Below are 21756 nucleotides of genomic sequence, written 5' to 3'. Positions count from 1 at the left end.
ATGACTTATATATATATATATATATATATATACTAATATGTATAGTATATATATATATATATATATATATATATATATATATATATATATATATATATATATATTATATATTATATATATATATATATATATATTATATATATATATATATATTATTATATATATATATATATATATATATATATACCATTAAAAACCAATAACACCACCATAATACCTGTATTATGCTGATTTATATTTCCATAAAATACACACACGCACATATGTGTGTGTCTGTGTGAGTGTGTGAGCTTTTTTACGTTTTATATTTCAATTATTTATTCTGTATTCGAATTTTATTTTAATTTAAATTATCATACGCTATCACAATACGAGACATTCAGATCATCATTGTAAAAATATAAAATATTCATTCATATATGTGAATCTCAATGTGAAGTAAACTGATATTTTCAAATTTCGTGAAATTATTAAACATTAACTTCACATGACATTTAAAAAAAAATTAAAAGTCGAAACTTCTGCGCATATTGTCGCGATACCATGAAAATATTATTTATTAGAATAAGCAACACTTCTGCATGTGACCCAATTCGTCCATAATTTTCATAGTTTTATTTCTTTGCATCCAGGTTATCATTCTGAGCTCAAGATTGCTTGAAGAAGGTCTCCCATAATGCAACCTACTTCATTTGCTTTAGGTGTGTGTGGGTGAATGTATGTTTGATGAAATGTATAAAAGCATAATACTGGTATTATAGGTGGCATTTATAATTGGTATGTTTGTTATTCTGTATAACTGAGTGACGAAAGTTTGGAACGTGATAAATCCACAAATAAAGGTATAATCCACGAAGGAAAGATAAACAACGGTGTTTCTGCAAGATCTTTCGACTAAACGTCCTTTACTCAGCAGACAAACTAACACACATGAAAAATTGAGAGTACAGGAAAGGTCGTATAAGCGACAGATATGAATTATAAAGAGATTAGTACCTAGAATCCAACACGCCTGGAGAATGAGTAACCTTTCCAAAGAAGCATAAACATGGGTACAATTTAAGAACAAAAAGATTAAGTCCAACTGCTCAGATACAGGGACAAGACAATCAAAGGATTATCTTCCTTTCGTGGCTTATACCTTTGTTTGTTATTCTGTAACCACTTGCGGATGTTCTTTTCACTAAAATCTTTTTTCATTGCAAGCCTGAATGAAACATATTCTCCATTTCTGTACCCAAGCTAACCGGAAAATCATAAGATACGCGGATGTTCTTTTCACTAAAATCTTTTTTTCATTGCAAGCCTGAATGAAACATATTCTCCATTTCTGTACCCAAGCTAACCGGAAAATCATAAGATACGCTCGAGAATCTTTCTTTTTTTGGGGGGTGACTCATTCAGCTTTTACGACATTTAAAATACTAAATTAATACACTTCGACATCAAAATTGCTTCCAAAGTTAACAGTTAAGGTTTATGAACGACAAATATTGAACAGTGATAAACAATGTAGTATAATATAACTTCATGCTACTTTCAGCTAAGGATTTAACAAATGTCGGGAACTTGCAAAATGGTAGTGACCTTGATGAAGTAATCGTGACAGAAAAAAAATCCTTAGGTACCTCGGCTATTATATATTGCATCCTTTTCAGATAAATTATTAGTCTATTGATCATGAATATAATATATAAGCAATAAGAGTATGCGAATATGGATCTTAGTGAAATTTTGCCCTTGTATATTGAGGGGTTTTATCCTCGGCACTAGGTCTCTAAAATTTATAGTCTTCTAGTGAAGTACAAGAGATACAATAACAGGCACATGACCCTCTGGCCTCGTTGACCTAAGAGGGAGGCAGGAATAGGATGAAGAGAAAACTGGTAGAGAACATTTTTAGAATTATCTGTTGTTTTAACAAACGTTCCCAATAAAGGCTATTCAACTAAATGTTTGCTTCCAGTGACGTGTTACTGAAAGCTTAGTTGATTATTGTTTAAATTGTATTAATGTTCACGTGCATATGGTTAAGAAAGCAATAGCAAAGCCTATTTTAGATTCTTACATTTTTTTGTTCAAAGAACTCACACGGCTATAAGAAAGAATTTTTGAACGTTAGAGCTGCTTAGTCAAGTGATAAACGGTATCTAGTGAGAATTTGAAAGATATCCCAGATAGTAGCAGTGTGCAGATTCAACGTTTCTATTGAGTAGTATCATATAATGATTATTAGAATACTTCTAATGCAGAAATGTTTTCGTTGATTGACAGAAGCTAAATAAGCTTAGTTCAGAGCTTATTTAGCGTTCAAATAAGAGGGGAAAAAAGAATGTCCATTACCACTTTTTTACTTGTGCTCAATCAATTAGGATATCTCTAAAATAACTAAAGGAATCTTAACGAATTCTGACAAGAACGTATTGGGTAATTTAAAGCTCACGGGTAACAGTCGGCGAGTATTCATAAAGATTTAACATTTTGAACATATTGCATACAACTCCCCTATTATTTTCTGTCAGGAGGTAAGGTTTTCACTTGTCTACTTAAAAATTAGTTTGCATATGAACGTTTGCGTGTGAGACTGTCCAAGCGAAGATGAACGGCTGTGGATGAAGTTGGTAGAAATATTAATCCTGACAATGAAATATTAAATTTGGCGGCCCATCCTAGATTCTGGAGTGATAATTACTTTCCATTCCCTAGTGAGAGTATGTTTATTTTCAGCTGAGTGGTTGATGTAGCGGCCAAGTACTTCTGTTTGGTAAATGTGCAGAAGGTTCATTAGGAATTTAGTCCCTCATATTAGATTGAATTATAGGATTTAACATTAACGTTAATAATAATCGTGTGTTATGATTAAATAATAAGTGATTCCTTTTTTAAGGTAAATAAGTGGACTTAACTATCTAAATTAGTCCTGTATGTCCATATGTAATTATTAAATAGTAATAATGGGTGATTAAGGACGTATAAATATGCATTTGTTAAAATAAACATATCGTTTGAATATATATATTGCTTTGTTCAGTAATATTAAGCCGGATTACGGTGTTTAAGTTTTCGTAGGATAAATTAGTTGTGCGATTCTTAAATACCGTTCAAGTAGTGTCGTTGACCATTATTAGATAAGACTAAGTAATTAATTACTGTTAAATAAATATCTATTCATAATAAAATGAAGTAATAAATGTATTAATCAAAATATTCAATTTAATAATTCGTAATATTCATAAATAAGAAATAAGTTAAGTTTGCATACGAAACACCATTGACTTTTTTACGACTGGGCTTAACCTAGAGCAAACGTGAGTTGGATCGGGAAACTCGTCGCGACAGGTGGTGTTAGTGTGTAAGTAACTCCTCCGCTTCTGGAAAGAACTAATTCAGAAAGGAACCAGATTAAGTCATATATATGTTTGTTATTTTAGGCCTAAATATTAGACATCTGTATATTGAGGGCTTGTCTGGTGAATTTCGCCTGCAATTTGTGAAGAAGGTGGTAGGTTCTCAGTTATTTCATTTAAAATTAAGTGTTTTTAATATTGTTTTAGAGAAACTCTTATGAAAATAAAATTCGGTAATCATATCAGAACTAAAAGGACTACCGTTTATTTGAAGATTTTAAACCAACATTATAATTTTTTCAATCTCACTAAATAATATATTTCACAAGAAAACATCTAAAATCATCATTGAGACGGATACATTTTGTGACTATGATACTATGCTTTCCTGGGCCAAATTTTAATGGGTACTAATGTGGATTAGGTATATGAAACTGCCCAACAGACATTATTGTACATCTTTACATTGCACAACAATAATTTTGTATAGCTTATATTAATTCAGATAAAGGAACATCATGCTTACAAATGAGGTGGAAATACCACTGATATTGAACGAAATGTGAATGTCCCACAAATTCATGGAATATTGTAACTTCTTTATAAAATAAATAGATAAAGATCTGTATCTATCAAACGTAATTAAAAATTTCCTCTTACTATCAACTATATATTACCAAATACTGCATGCAAACACTACTTTTTGTAAATTTGTCTTTGAAAAGAAATTATTTTCATTATTAACAAGTTACTTAGAGCTTTAATGTCACTATCGCGAAGGGAAGAATGTCACGGATTTTTTAGGAAAAATACTTATAGTTTTCACAAGTATGTGTAGGCGAAAGGAAAGTTAGATTTATGTTAGTGGTATGACTGTTGCAGGTTGAAGGTGTACTGCTTGTTAGTGTTTTACAAGTATTTTTTTCTTGACACTGGTGTTGCAGATCTGAGCTGCAACGGCTTCAAGAGACTTAATAAGATAAATTGATTATATCTGGTCATCTATCAGCCATTCCCGTTGGAGGAAACAGATCTTTGGGACCGACCTCCGTGTTAAACCTTCCATAGAGGCGTAGTGCCTCATGGAGTGCACTGTAGGCATTGATAAAGAGTGTTTCAGCAGCCACTTTCAAGCCTTTTACTTGTCCTTTATTTCCGCTTCCTGTCACCAGTCAATCTTACTTCAATTTCTTTGTTTTCTGGATCTCTTTATCTTGATGTCCAACTACTCGAGCACAATCTTTTCACTGTCTTATGCAGTGAATGTGCGAAAGTGCCCCAGCGCTCGGGTTAAAAGCTTAAATATCATAAATCAAGTAAATCGACTCGGTGTCAAGCATGAGGTATACCAGTTCCCCAGCCGATGACAAAATGAATTTCTATAGTTCCCTTGGCACCGATCGCACTTTTATGGTTCCAAGCTTATTAAGTAAAACTCAGGAGTTGATTTAATTCAAAGATTAGTATTAGCTCTAAAGAAGTCCGTCACTTCCGCAAGAGGACAGCGTGTAAACTAGTTTACTTTTACATTAGCGTTGGGACTTTTGCTTATAGTAATGTATCCTATGAATTAGGAATTAGAATAATGTACCCTGTGAATTATGTATCCTATGAATTAGAACCTTTCATCCTAGAAAATGAACAGGTAAACAGATAGGTGTCATAAAAAAAAAAAAACATACACCAATCGGAAGAAGTGCGTGAATAAAAACAGATTAAAAAAAAGGGAGAGAAATATGAAATGGAGCAATCCACGTAGCGTTTGGCTTAATAAAAAATAATTCATTTTCATAAGAACTATGTCATACAGTTTATCCAGATTATGAAAGAAACAAGAAACTATAATGACTTGGCAAAAATTTATCAAATCCTGACAAACTGCATTTTGAAATGAGGCAAATGAATATAAAAAGGAAATAAAAGTAACATTTTAGTAAAGGAACTTTGAAAGACTTTGTAAATATATATATATATATCTATTATATACTATAGATATATATATATATATATATATATATATTATAATATATGTATATATTATATATAGATATATATATATATATATATATATATATATTATATATATATATATCTATATAGATATATATATATATAATATATATATATATATATATATATATATGTATATGTGTATATATATATATATATATATATCTATATATATATATATATATAATATATATATATATATATATATATCTATATTATATATAATATATATATTATATACTATATATTATATATATATATATATATATATATATATATATATATATATATATATATATATATATATATGTATGTATGCATGCATATATATATATATATATATATATATATATATATATATATATATATATAGTATATATATCGTTTAATACACATTACGGTACTCATAGGAAATTATTTACATCCAAGGCGAATCATAACTGATAAGTGTTTTGCCATCAGTGGAATTTGAACTGCAGCCTGTTTTGGAAAAGAACGACATACAGGGATAGTTGAGCAATCAGGAGAGGTATAAGTTGATGCCGACTCTGCTGCCCATATGCCTAACACATTCAGGTTTATGAAATTGGTATCGATATTAGGAAGGCAATCTAAGTGTCGAACCGGGAAATATTTGTAACTAAGTTATTCCTTCACTAACGTGTTCCGATAGGTCCATAGTCATACCAAAAAAAAAAAAAAAAAAAAAAAAAAAACGCCCGGGGTCACTAGAAAAGTTTTTAGCGGGGGCAAAAAACCCTCGAAATCACGATTTGTTTTACATTTTTGCATTGGATTCCTAAACTATGTATTTTTATCGAGGGCATTATTATATAGGAAGTTAAAGTAGATTCAATTACCTTTCTAATGGCATATAATGATGTATACTTTGCTTTGTTAGTAAAGCACCTATAATTCAACAAAGGTTGATATTAAAGCCCTGAAAATGCATTTTTTCCGAATTTTGTCACTTAACTTTTTGAATGGCATTTTTGAAAAAAAATGACATTTTAGTTGCACTACTAAAATATAACAAATTTCCTATATAATGTTTTATAATCATATATATTTTACTCAATTTGTGAAGGTGGTATGGCTCGAAAAGGAAAAGGAATATAAGAGTCGGACCGTGACAAACAGCTCCTTCACCAATGTTTTCTAATAGGTCCCTAGTATTACGAAAAAAAGAAGAGAAAAGAAAATCAAGGAAACATAACGTCCAGGGCCCCTAGCAAAACGTTTAGGGGGAAAAACCCCCATAATTGCAATATTATACATTTTCGCCTTATGCTCCTAAAGAATGCATTTTATCAAATACATTATCATATAAGAAATTAAAGTAGATTAATTACCTTTCTAATTATATATAATGAGGTATACTTTGTGGTATTAGTATGGCGCCTATGATTCAACAAAGGTTAATGTTAAAATCATGAAAATAATTTTTTTTCCGAATTTTGTCTTTCAACTCTGTTAATATGCATTTTTTAAAACCAGCTTTGCTGCATTATTAGCCCTATCTCAAATCTGGGTGTGATCGATCTGCAAGAAGCCAGCAAAACGCACACTTCAATCATGTTAGAATCTGAGTTTGCCTTGCCTTTGTCCTTTCCCCTTTTCTGAGAATTACTCAGGTCAGCTCGACCCCAAACGTGTGGGGGATCGAAAGGCAAAGTTATTAAGTAGTGATTTCCTATCTATCATAGCTGATACTGGTAATGTTTTGTATAGTTGGAAACTGTTGGTGGATGGTGTGCGTACCATAAGCATGCCATTGGCTGTGGCTGAGGTGCATTATATTGCCATTTGGTCCAGTTTTCTTTGAATGCTAATTTCTCAGTTTTTGCATTATTTTGCAGTTTTCATCAACAATGGCCAGCAGGCAGTATTCTCTGGGCATGGATGTCATCAAGTTATTTCTAATGGAATTAGAAAGTGATGTTGACACCTCTATGTCAAAAATATCGAGTGTGTGAGAGGCAAAGCAGATGGCCTTGAAATGACTAGAGAGGAGGAGGGGAATAGTTGGGCTATGCCTCAACTGGTGACAGATTACATCTGCTTATGTCAATAAACATACTTTATGAAGAGTGAGAGAGAGAGAGAGAGAGAGAGAGAGAGAGAGAGAGAGAGAGAGAGAGAGAGAGAATAACATTTCTGAGAATTATTTTATGACAAAGCTGCCTAATTGCAATAATGGCTATACACTCTCATATATTATAAATAAAAAAAAATAGAGCAGTAGGTTCGCCATAACAAATTAAGTTTATAATTTTCTTAGTGTAAGTCAGATAGTTCAGGTGGCAGATTTGGCAGTCGAAGTTGGTTTGGATTGTGGCCATATTGTTTACATACCCGAAAGGTGAGTGGTCATATCTCTATATGGTCTTGTTTTCTATAGAATTTGTGATATGTTGGTATATTTCTATGCATAAATATATTTTACAATAGTTACAATGATTTTAATAAGAAATTTTCATGGTGAAAATAGGAGGTCTTTGTCCAAATATTTTTACATAATTATGTTCTAGGATAATATGACTTTATTCTGTAAAATAATTAGCCACTTCCTATTCCATTTAAGTACCCCAACAAATTCGTGAAATTTTGACTTTTTCTGGCCAAAAAAATTTACCTTTTTTTTCTCTTTTCAGATTTTGACCTCTATGGGTACTACACCTTTTCTGGCAGTCACATATTGTAAATTGTAGTTTTAGGATGTATACCTTCAATTTATGTGTGTATATAGCTCATTTTGTATTTTTTTTTAATAATTTTGTAATTTTTTTTTGCATATACTTATTTTCTTAAAATATTTGTAATAAATATTTAATTTGTAGATAGGTATCATTTATCTTTTCAGTAATGTTTGTGAATGTTAAAATTAATTTTAAAAACTAAAATGCACAGCAAAAATGAAGTTGGTAATTTTTGGCAAATTTTTCAAGACGCTCGGGTCGAGCTCGACCCGCACACACCTTTAACAGGGTAGCGATATAGCGAAACCTACCCAAAGTTAATATATATCATCGTCTCTATAAATTATCTATATAATGCTGTGTAATACTGTATATTTTAGTCAATTTGTGATGGTGGTACTGCTCGGTTTTGAAAATTGTCCCAATGAAATTCCAGAAGTGCACTACTTTCATGTTCCATATATGAGATAAATGAAAACACTTTCCGCACTTGAAATAACAATTGATATGAATAAGATGTTAGTAATTTTTACCATAGCAAGTTCTTAGAATAGAAACCGTCTCATATTCTATGCCCGTCCCTACCCAGCCGTAGTATTTTTTCAAGCGCTTAAAAATTAAAAATGCATTTTGATGAAAAACAATTTTTTTCTTCGTAGATGAATAAATTATATACTCAATGGTTTATACCAATGTATATTGTACCCAATTAGTAGGCTATGTATTATATGTCTGATGAAATCTGGAAGAACGTTACGTATGAAACTCTAGTCGCTTTCAGCATATGTACAAAATCATGCATTTTCAGACTTTCTTGTGTAACCTTCTTCCGAATTTCACCAGAAATATTACACATAGTCTACTGATCGAGTAAATTATAGATTGGTTTACACTATTGCACATACAATTTATTCATTTACAAAAAGAATTTTTTTTTTTTAGTCAATAAGCATTTTTAATTTTTAAACGTTTGAAAAAAGGCTAAGGACATACAAATGAGACAATTTCTAATCTAGGAATTCGCTATGGTCTAAATGACTATCATCTTATTCATATTAATTGTTGTTTCAAGTGTGGAAAACTTTTTGATTTATCTCATATATCAAAAGTGAAAGGAGAGCACTTATGGAACTTCATTGGGAACATTTTTAAAACCACGTAGTACCACCTTCATAATCGGAGTATAATATTCATCATTAAACAGACAATTTATAGAGGCAATTCTATTTATTATAAGTGCAGCGACGCTGTTTTTAGAAAATGGCCGTTAAAAAAGTTGAAAGACCAAATTCGGAAATAAATGCATTTTCAGGGTTTTAACATTAACCTTTGTCGAATCATAGGTGCTATACTAATACAAAAGTATACATCATTATATATCATAGAAAAGTAAATGTATTCTATAGGAGCATAAAGCGAAAATGTAATAAAAACGCGATTTCGGTTGTTTTGCTCCTCATAAAAATTTTGCTAGGGGCCACTGACTATTTTTCTTTTATTTTTATAAAATACATTGGACTTACCAGAACACACTGGTGAAGGAATTATTTAGTTAAAAAAAATATCCCGGTTCTACCATTAGATTGCCTTTCTATATGGAGTTCAATTGGGAAACCTTTTCGAACCATACCACCTTCACAAATTGAGTAGAGTATATATCATTGTACACCATTATACAGAAAATTTGATATATTTTAATAGTGCAACTAAAATGTTCTCAACAAAGGCCTATCCAAAAAGTTAAGCGACAAAATTAGGAAAAATCCTTTTTCAGGGTTTTAATATCATCATTTGTTGAATCATAGGTACTATACTAACAAAGAAAAGTATACATCATTATATATCGCTACAAAGGTGATTTACCCGCTTTAATTTCGTATATAATATTGTCCTCGATAAAATGTCCCCTTAAACATTTTGCCAGGAGCACCGGACGTTAGGTTTAATATATTTATTTATTTATAATTTTTTTATATCTTTATTGTTTTTTTTTTTTTTTTTTTTTTGGGGGGGGGATGGGGGGTTAATACTAGGGAACTATCAGAACACAATGGTGGAGGAATTATTTGGTTAAAAAAATTTTCCCGGTTCGCCCTGTTCTGATGCTAGAATTCCCTTTTTGTATCAATCCACTTCCACTTTGATAATTGAGTGTTCTTTTTATCACTCGTGGCCAGTTATGAAACTTTACCGTAAACACTGTGACATCTTTTGTATTAAAAAAATGTCATGGTGGATGGGTCAAATATTCATAAATTCTGCAAACCTACCAATCCAATCAGCTATCATGGTGGAAGTGGTTTGATGTCGACTCTGAACGAAAAAATCCGGATGTGACAGGCATATGTAATGCAAAGTCGATATCAAGTTCATTGTGTGAAGTTGTACACATTGTGAGTTTTTTGTAATTAATCTCCAATTTTGAATTTATATTCAGGAAGAAATTAATTAAAAGTAATAAACATTAAATATTTGAATATTTATGGAAAGAACTCATCCAACCATTTTTTTTTTAGTTTTGTGGAAGACAGTTAAGAGGTAATACTTGCCAATCTCCCTAGCTTCATTAATCCACTGAAATCTTTTGCACTGTAAATACAAAAGTTCATTGAATGAACAGGTTTCGACGCATAAAATCTCTTGCAAAATAAGGAAAAAATATTGTCAACTGATAGTTATAATATTCTTTTTAATTGCTGCTGAATTGGATCTGCATAATCACGTGGATACAGCAACCTAGAAAATACAAGAAAATAATTAAATGAACGTCATTATAAAAATGAGAAAAAAAGGGATTGAAGAAAACAAAACTTCCTCGAAGGCGTTACCTTCTACCGAAATTTTTCACCTGCTATGTATTCGATGCCTGGCTGAAGCCAGACGCGAATGAGAAATTGAAAGGAAACAGGCAATTTTTCTCCTAAGGCACGGAATTCTCAGTAAATGCATATGCTTGGAATTCACCTTATCGGCTGTATTCTTGACAAGAGAGAAATTCCTCGCATTCAGCATTCCGAATCTCCCCGAACGTTGGTGTCGGATTTCGCCGAAGGTTGCAAACTAAAGATTCGTGTTAAAGAGAATGAAACATTTCTGTCGAGTATTTTACTTTCTCTTTGAGCAACAGGTTTTACCTATAGTTAAAGTAATATGCTTATAAACGAGGACATAATGTTATTTTTATCCCAAAGACGGCTAATTCATTAGTTGGTTAATTTGCACAGCATTCAATTGAAAGCCACATCCCACTTACAGCGATCTCTTATCGTTGTCTTTGTTGAATTTCTGCCCTGAATGTCTCTTCTCTTTTTTTCGCTACGCTTATAGATAATATTTAATCAAGAAAGGATGACTGTATTGTAAGGATTTACTTTTAATAACTTCATCTTCAGGATTCCTCCAGGAGTGTATATATTCGAAGTTTCTAAGAACAAGAAATTACATAGTCACAGATCAATGACAGGTTTTTATTTCATTGTTTTCAAATAGGTAAATAAACATATCAACAATTTCAGAAATATTTTCTTCAATATTATTAATATATATATATATATATATATATATATATATATATATATATATATATATATATATATATATATATATATATATATATATATATATATATGTGTGTGTGTGTGTGTGTGTGTGTGTGTGTGTGTGTGTGCGTGTTTATGAGTAATTCTTCTGTAAAACCAGGATACGTCTCAAGTATAAAAAGCCCATTAAAATACTTTAGTTTAAAGCTAAGGACTATATTTCAGTGGACTTACTTCCACCCTTATCAAGTAGTGAATGACAGAAGTTACATTTGTGAAACATATAGTGGGAGATATATCCTTAGCTGATGCCCGGGGTCACCGCTAAGCCGACGTTAATTCTATCTATTTTCTTAATCCACTTCATCATTGCCTTAAGGAAGATAATGTCTACATGGTCAGAGTCCCAGCTCCATTGGAAAGGTTGATCCTATTATCTTGTTGTTTTGTCAGTGAAGATTCCACCATCTGACATTTGTATAGATAGCTCCTTTTATGATAGTTCGTGTTATTTATATGACTGAAAATTGGCAAACTATGTTGTCCATATCTAACTGAGAGTTTATGTTGAGTTAATCTTTCTGAGAGAGAGAGAGATTTTCCTGTATATCCATAGTATGAGATGTCTCAATCCCTACAGGGGATTTTATAGACACCTACCTCTTTAGAAACTGGTTATTGCTGAACATTAATTAAGGATATCCTCAATGTATTCATATAAGTGAAAATGAAAGTGTTAGAGTAGCCCAAAGTTTGTGATATCTCGTAAATTATCCATGAGAAGGATTATGATTGTGTTCATGAATTCTTATAATTTTTTCCTTTTCTTTCTGTGTGTTTGTAGAAAATGGTCTTTGCTTTATATAATGCTTTTTCTATCATGTACTTGAGGTATTTTAACAAGACAAGGTGATTTCTGATTGTTTCAAGTTCTTTGTTAAGAAAATATGGGGAGCAAATTCTCAGGGGTCTAAAAAATAAGTTACTTGCTATGCTGGCTTTAACTGAAATGTCATGATAGCTGTAAAAATGTATATTTGAAAGTGAGAATGTCACTTTTCTGAAGATAGTGAATTTTTATTTGTTATTAGTTTTGATGATTAAGACATCTCAAAAGGGGATTTAGTTAATGTTTTCCATTCTACTTTAAATTTTATGCTGTGGACCAAGGAATTTAATTTTTGTAGAAAGACATCAAAATTGCCCCACTCTCTTTTTCAGTATGTTAAGATGCCGTCTACATATTTAAGTCAAATCATATCTGCAGGTTTGATAGGGTTTATATTTTTTTCTCGAAATATTCTATATATAAGTTTGCTTCCACAGGACTGAACAGACTCCCCATTTTCCATCATATAAATAACAGAAACCATACCTTGGATTGGAACCCTACCCTAGTAGAATCTTCACTGATAAAACATTAAGATATCAGGATCAACCTTTCCAATGGAGCATGGGACTCTGACCATATAGGTAATATCTACCTTAAAGCAACGATGAAGCAGATTAAGACAATTAACAGAACGAACACTAGACATATATGATATATATATAATAAATTAAAAGGAGGTTGATAGCAAGTGACAAGCAGCTGGAGGCGAAAGCAGACCAGGCTCAAGTGTTAGTGTTTGAGTCATACAAAACAGCGAATTCCTTAGACGAGCGCAGGACAAACTTGATAAACATACCCAATCACACCAGAGAGATTGCAGGCAAGCAATGACCTGAATAGCAGAAAGCTCACTTGGCTGTGACGTCAGAGGTCAAGCGAGTTCACGTGAAATGGAAAAAGCACCTACATCGGAATCAGAAAGAGACTAGCATGCGTACATTAGTATGTCTATTAGCATGCGTGCATTTGTATGTCCATTAGTACGTGTAAGTGCATATGTCTGTTAGAGCAAAGGAATGGAATAAAATCCCTAGTGTGGTGATTAATTGGGAATTATACGAAAGACGTTAAGTGTCAAACCATGCTTGGAGATCCGCAAAGATATGATATAGTGAAAGAAAGACTGAAAACTTTTAGATGCCGTGAATGGGGAAGCGTAGAAAAGATTTATAGGACATTTATCCATTACACTGGTTGATGCATTTCAGTGTTTGATAATATTGTGGTTTCTTTATTTAATGATGGATTCGATTGTTGCTAACTAAAAATGCATTCTCTAGCTTTAATATGACATTTATTCGATAGAGACCCATAGAGATAGTTGACAACAGGGATACTTCTGTCCAATGTGGTGATGCAGGGCAGTAATGGTCCTTTAATGATTTTTGAGATAATTTAATTAATTTGGTCCAATATGATTACATACAAGAGTAATGGTGTTTTAATTATTCTTTTGGGATTTCTTCAATTCATTGTATTTTATTTTTCATGCTAGCTATTTTGGGAAATAAAGATTCTATTTTGTATAGAGAGAGTTTGAATTCTTCTAATATTTTAATGATTGACTTTCAGGGATGGCAGGAGATGGGAATCAACAAAGGTAAGTCACGCTATAGTAGTAAATGGCAATTAGGCCTATGGATTACGTTTCTGGAGAGATTGGGAATGAGGAAGATGTTAGAAAATAGGGATTATAGTTATGTAGTTTTGGTAAGTGTCACTCTACTGCTGACAAAGGCGTTGAAGTCAGCGAAATTTGAGTGGTTGAAGAGTCATCCAGACTTCCAAGGCAGAGGCAATGTTCACTGTGTGCCGATATGACAAGTGTTGTAAATGCAGCTGATATTATGGTATAATAATTTCGGTGGGGCTGTCTTACGAGGATTACAAGTGATATCCGACATATACACGCCAATGCGTTTTAGGTGTCATTCCTTGATGAGGACGTATTGTTAAAAATTTCCTTTTATTATTACCTTTTTTTCATGTCAATTTGTTCACAAGTGTATTTTATTTTTATTTTTGTGGTTTGCTGTTAAGTGCAATGCATAGGCATGACGTGTTTAATTTTTGCATGTGAGCATGTGTGAGAGAGAGTGCTGCCCAAATGATTGTGCAAGATTCAGCAAATACCAAGAAGCGAAGGTTTGGCGTACATTTTCTTTCTCTCTCGCGTCTTCCCGTTTTCTGTTGTTCAGCCTCTGACCTAGTAAACAGTTGCAAACAGCTGATAACCTTGACCGTGAAATGATATGGGGATCGTCTCCCTCAGACCCGAGAAACATTTACTTGAAGAAGTAGGGTATATACACTTTTATCTTTTTGTGGGTGAATGATAGATTATTACTTATGCATTGGTGGTTTGTGTAGAGATAAATATATCGATGTTATTGAGGTGGGGATGGGAAGCAAAAGCCTTGTTAGATTTCAATAAAGGGCATTTGTCATTTAGATACCGTAGTTTTCAATACACAAAATGTCAGTCATGGACCGAATTACAAGCATTTCTGAGGACAGCCTATGGAACAAGGGAACACAGAGATATAGTGAGAGACTTAAGAGATTTTTACAAGTTTAATGAAGGTAATAAAAACCTTATTGAGCATAGCTCAAAACAATTTGATTCAGCAGGAGAATGGATAGAGAAATTGAAAAATTCCATATGGGTAAATAGTGATAATATCTCACTTGACAACTTACAGAAACTCATTCATTTCATGCAGCTCCTACACGACATCCCAGGCGCCATTGTAGATACCTTTGAAGAAAAGTTTGAACCCACATCAGATGAGGAACTGATTTATTCAAAAATTCAGAAACACATGTCCAAATGTCCCGTGGTGGATAGTACATTTTTAATGGGACCAGTCCAAGAAACACAACACAAGAGACCCCAATTAGACTTCTCATATATGGGCAAAAGTGGAATATAAAAGAGGAACGATGGATCAAGGACAACAGCAGTTGTGTTGTTTCAAATGTAATAATCCAAGTCACACGAAGGAAGTATGTAAAGTCAAATTTTGTGGAATGTACAAAAGTGCAGATCACTTTTGGCAGTCTTGTCCGTCTTAGAAATAGAGGGAAGGAAGACCCAAACCTCAAAAATTAGGAGTTATAATATGAGACCTTCCTAAGGTACTTACTCAAAGGGGCAAAGGGATCGGCGAAATTTGTACATACAATTGTGGTCTTGTGGGGGATACCCCACAGCCGAAGCTGATAGTTTAGGGAATAGTGGTGGATGTAAAGATCCCAATTTTCATTCACACCGGGGTCTCCATAAATTTATTAGACCACAATCTGCATCAGTCCATATTCTCCCAGTATCCTTTGAAACCCTCAGCAGAGACAGTGTGTGATGTGAACTCACATTGATTGAATACCTTATGTTTTGTAATAATGTGTTTTGCTCTGCGGGATAGTGTACTGATAGAACCATTGCGTTGGGCAACAGACTTTTGCTGGGCCTACCTGCATGTAGGAGATGCAGGTTATCGATCCATACAAGCGCTTGTGGCATAACGGTTGGGATAGCGGAAGTATTATTTCATATGTGGATATAAGTGAAACTGAGGATACAGAGATTAATATGGGGAATACCAGCTGTGATATTGGTAATAATATGGGCGAAAATGGGGGACATATCAGTGATACTAGTAGTGATACCGGCAGTGGTATTGGCGAGCATACCAATGATATGGGGATACTGGCGGTGGTGTTGGTAATTACAGTAGGGATATTGGTGAACACGGTGGTGTTAATGGGGTTATTTGGGATGGTGGTAGTGACAATGGTGGTTGTGATGGGGATATCAGTGATAATGGTGCCTACAATAGGAGTACTGATGACAATTTTGACAGCATTAATGGTAATATGAGAAATAACAGTGGTGATACTGATACTAACATTGGGGTTATAGTGGATGGAATAAAGGACACTGGTATAAATAAGGGTGATATTTGTGGGGATGTGGAACATGAGGATGAATGTATAATGACCACAAATACAAAGGTGTTTTATCAGATGTTAATTTAAACCTAGGTACAAGAACTCTGGTTAAAGTCAAGCTGAGGGAAGTGAAAAGACCGAAAGAGGTGTGTATAATTAAGGGAGTCGAGAAACTAAGAGGAGTTATTAGCACCGTATCAGTGAACAGAGCATCAAATACTGGTGTTACACGGGTGGAATTATTGAACTGTAATGATACAGTTAGGAAGTATCAGAAGAACCTTTATGTGGTAGACCTCCACGATTGGAATAATGTTAGTGGTTCAGTGGCTCTCATAGAGGGGGAAACTGAGTTTTCAAAGGTAGAAATGCAAACAAGGAAAGAAATCTTAGGGAACATTTAGCTAATACAGACTACAAGGAGCATATAGAAGAGGTAAGAGAACTATTCGGTGAATTTAGAGATACTGCAGCTTTGAAAGGGGATAAGGTAGGACTGACTAATGCGTTAGAACATAAGGTGAATCTAGAAGAAGGGACAAAACCCATTTTCATTCCTGCATAACGCATACCTTTCAAAATCAGAGAACAACTAGAGAAAGAGGTCAGTAAATGGGAAGGAATTATTAGACCTAGTGTTGGCAGTGCCTAACAAATACGGATCTGTCAAGGTATGCATCGATTTCCATGCATATCGCTGTAACCAAGATTACTGTCTCACTTTTAATATAAGTTTGTTTATTAAGATTCCATTTAACTTTCGTCTAAGTCGTTATCTTACCACCGTGTCTGTTATTATATTTCGGTCATATTCATTACGCAATACTTAAAATTGATAAAAATCTTAGTTATATTGGTATTGGAGAGAATCGCGAACATCATAACAGGATATTTTAACCTTGTCACGTAAGCCAAGTTTATAGTATCGGTTGCAGTGCGTTTCCTACCAATACTATAATAGGAAGCTATAAAGAGAAGCGCAGCAACACTTCATTGAACATACCCGAAAACTCAGTGAACGTGTTTTAAGTATCCGACACCTTAGCTCCTCTCTCTCTCTCTCTCTCTCTCTCTCTCTCTCTCTCTCTCTCTCTCTCTCTCTCTCTCTCTCTCCCATATTAGCTACTTTAAAGTGACATGTCATCTAGAAATGCCACTGCGCTAAGTATGCAGTTTTGATATGTCATTAACACCCTTTAATCTTGACTAAACCAATATATGCATATATATTTTTTCGGGGGGGCGGGGGGAGTGGTGTCGGGGATAGAGTTCTTGTTGTTAAGCCGTCTTACAGGTTTTGGAATTCTAAAATGTAATTCAAACTGACAAGCTTCTTGCTTTTGCTGTACCGATGTCCTCAGCCTGGCTTTGCTACAACTGAAATGGGTGGGGGACTAGGGGTAGGGTTAAGGTGGGCCTGGATAGTGTATGGCTAACGAAAAGCTCCACTTGACATATTTTCTTGTTTATCTTTAATGCCTGCGTGTTTTTAGTGTTTATCCTAATATTATAATAGTACTGTAGATTTTCTGAAGACAACAACATTTGCAAGAAGAAGGATTGGGTTAAACTCACTCTCTTTTGTAAATACATATAGAATGAAAAGGAGAGAGAGAGAGAGAGAGAGAGAGAGAGAGAGAGAGAGAGAATAGACGTTACTGAGGAATCAAAATGAATCTACTAGGGACAGAGAAATTCCACTACGTGTAATGGAAACCTTTCCCATATGGTAAACTTAATTCGTTTGCCAATGATAAACAATTGTTGATATTCAGAGGTTTCATGTATTCATGGTTGGGTTTGTATTCCCTCTTGAAAATACTGTAGAGGTTATTCCCTACACGCCGTTCATTACAATAATTATTTCATGATATGGATAAACATATCTACATGACTTATATTTTCTAATATATTAATTGTGATACATGTTTTAATGTCATACTGACAGAAATTCCTTTCGCTCTTATTATCATTCGTGTGAGGATAAGAGACAGACGTCTCTATTGTTAAACAGCCCCTTCAGTCATTTACCTGTCCATTGTGGAAAGAGCTATTTGGAGAAATGTAGTTTGATGATATTGTCCTAGGGTTCTCTTTTTAGATAATTTTTAAAGAAAAAATCAGGATAGCGAAATCCCCTTTAGATTTTGAACTCCTTTAAAATATCAAATTCACCTTTCTAATAAATAAATTATAATAATCATGACCTGGAGCTAAACGATATGCATAGGTCTGTTTACGATTTTTTTTACATCATACGGCATGGAAGTTTTGTTTTTTTCATTAGGATAATGTTTATTCATCTATGAGGATTAATACTTATTACAAGTTTGCCTCCTCCAACCTCTTATACACTAAAACAGCTCGAAAGCTGATTTTTTTTTCTTTTATTGATAAAATTTACAATAGGATCAATACAATGGCTTCATATACATTCATATATACAATATTCACAATAACAAATTACAACCCTTACAAATAACAAACTATGTAAGCCTTATATCCTATAGAGTAACTTATTGTTTTTTTTTTATTCTTTATTTTACAATAGCATTAAGTACATATTCTTTGGTAAAAAGCTTGTCTAATTTATTTGCATAAACTTTACTCAATATAAACTTCGTTTTTGACATTTTATTCCCTATATAAGCAATCAAGTTTGGGTCGTCTGTCAATAGACCCAAAGATCGACCAGACCATACTCCTGCTACAAAATCTGATAGTAACACCATTGCTGTGTTTTCGTCTTTCTTCGATGGTGTCTTGAAATCAAATTTAAGAATCTTTAGTAAACTATCAGTTTCAATTTTACAACAGCTTTTTAGCATTGACTTTAACCAAATCAGAATGTTTTTTGACGAGGGACAAAAATAAAATATGTGCATATTATTTTCAATATTGCCACAAAAGAGACATTTATCTTCATTCGAGATTTTCATCATATTCAGCCTATCTTTGGTATTAAGTATTTCATGAACATATCTATAAACTGTATCTCTGCTCTTCTTATCAATGTACTTATTATTTACATACTTCCAAATCTGCGTCCAATTAAAAAGCGGGTACAATAACTCTACCTTTGGTTTATAGTCTTTACAATTCATAAGTAACCAGTATATTTCTTTAACAGACACCTTAGGATGATTCTTTAAACGATATACTTTCCTTAAAACATCAATCATCTCACTATAATATGATGTGGTAAAAATAGTACAGTCTCTATAATTTTGTTCAGTTTCCATCAAAACACTAGCTTTTATTTTACAATAAAAATACATCATTTCAAAACCATAACACTTACTTATATAAATCTTGTTAAAAGTTCTAAAACATAATGGCTTTCGATTTATGTAGAATATTCATCATTCCTAGCCCACCTTCTGTCTTTGGTAAAAATACAATATTCTTGCAATTGGTTCACAGCTTCCATTCCATAGGTATCTAAATAAACTCCTCTGTATTCGTTTTGCACAATCTGTGGAACTGTATATACATGTGACACATACCACGTTTTTGCTAAAATTTTACAATTGATTATAATACATTTTTGAAACACTGTCAGCTTCCTATTCCTAAATATACCTATCACTTTGTTTATCTTACTCTCCAGATTACTCCAATTTAGATTAACACTATCTTGATAATTATTACTATGATAAACACCTAGTATTTTACAGGAATCATGAAGGCAATGACATCCTCTTATTGGCCATGCTGATTTATTTCTCCATTTCCCAATGCCTAAAATTGAAGTTTTATTTCTGTTCAGATTTGCACCACTTGCCTTTTCATAATCTGTGATTATATTAAAACATTCTAATATTCCTTTATCACTAGTAACTATGATAACAGAGTCATCAGCATATCCTAGAACAGAAACTTTTAAATTATTTGGCAAAATCAATGACATGTCTACAAGCTTCATTTTCATCATCCTGTAAAAGGGTTCCTGGTAGATAATAAACAAAATCATGGATAATGGACATCCTTGCCTTACCGATTTGTTTATGGGGAATGGATCAGAGATATTACCATTTATGCATATTACACTTTCAGCGTCTGTATATAACATTTGTATTAGCTGAATGAAACTAGGATCAAAACCAAAGTTGCTCAATATAGCATATAAAAAGTCATGATCCACACGATCAAAAGCTTTAGACCAGTCTAGATTTATTAACGCAGCTTGTTTATCATCATTATTTGCATAAATCATAATATCTCTCATAATGGAATTCAAGTTGATAATGGACCTATCATCTGCACAACTAAACTGCTCGCGGGAAATAATTAAATGTAAAACATTCTTCAATCTATTGGTTATTATTTTCGCTATTATCTTAAAATCCACGTTTAACAATGTTATTGGCCTCCAGTTTGTAATAAAACCTAAGTCTCCTTCCTTCGGCGTAAGCGTTATTATTCCTTTATTCATTTTAGAGATGGTCTTATATCTAAAAATAAACTTTACTATGCTTACAAAATCGGTTTTTTTTATTCCTTCCAAAAATTTTTTGTAAAACTCAACAGTGAGACCATCTATTCCCGGACTTTTACCATTCTTCATCCCCCTCAATGCTTTCAATACTTCAGACTCTGTCACTTCTGAGGTTAAAATATCATTCTCATTCCTATCAATAACTTTATCTACTAATTTCAAAAACATGTCTTGATAAGACTTCTCACATTTCTCTTTTTTGAAAAGCTTTTCAAAATATTCCCTTATATTTAAAATAATAGCTTTAGGGTTTACTATTTCGCTACCATCATCCCTCTTTATCTTATTTACATATGATTTAGAGTTTTTCTCCTTCCCTAACAGATACGCTGAAACTTGTTCCCCCTTTAATTTATCGTCCACCTTTGCTCTAATTTTGACCCCTTCGCAGATCTCATCTTGAATACTATTTATTCCTAATTTCAAAGAGTTCACTAACGAAAACTTGTCCTTATTCAGTACACCTTTTCCTATTTCTTCTTTCAACTGGTAGTTCAGTAAATTCAATAAGCCATATTTTGCTTGGTTAATTTGCTTTGAACATGTGATAAAGAAAGATTTCAGCCGGGCTTTCGCATATTCCCACCAACACAAAATATTTCCAACTCTATCTTTGCTCCTCTTAATACTATTCCAAGTCATAAGAAAATTGTCTTTTACAATATCTTTATCTAGAATATCACTATTAAGTTTCCAGTACCCTTTCCCTGGCGACGCTACATTGTCTAATTTCAAGGCTAATACTATAATACAATGGTCAGTCCAGCTAACAGGAATATTTTGAATATTTGCCACATGTCCATGGAAGTTCAGCGGAAGC

Source organism: Macrobrachium nipponense, chromosome 11 (genome assembly GCF_015104395.2).
Source record: "Macrobrachium nipponense isolate FS-2020 chromosome 11, ASM1510439v2, whole genome shotgun sequence".
NCBI classification, from domain to species: Eukaryota; Metazoa; Arthropoda; class Malacostraca; order Decapoda; family Palaemonidae; genus Macrobrachium; species Macrobrachium nipponense.
This window is presented reverse-complemented; position numbering follows the sequence as displayed.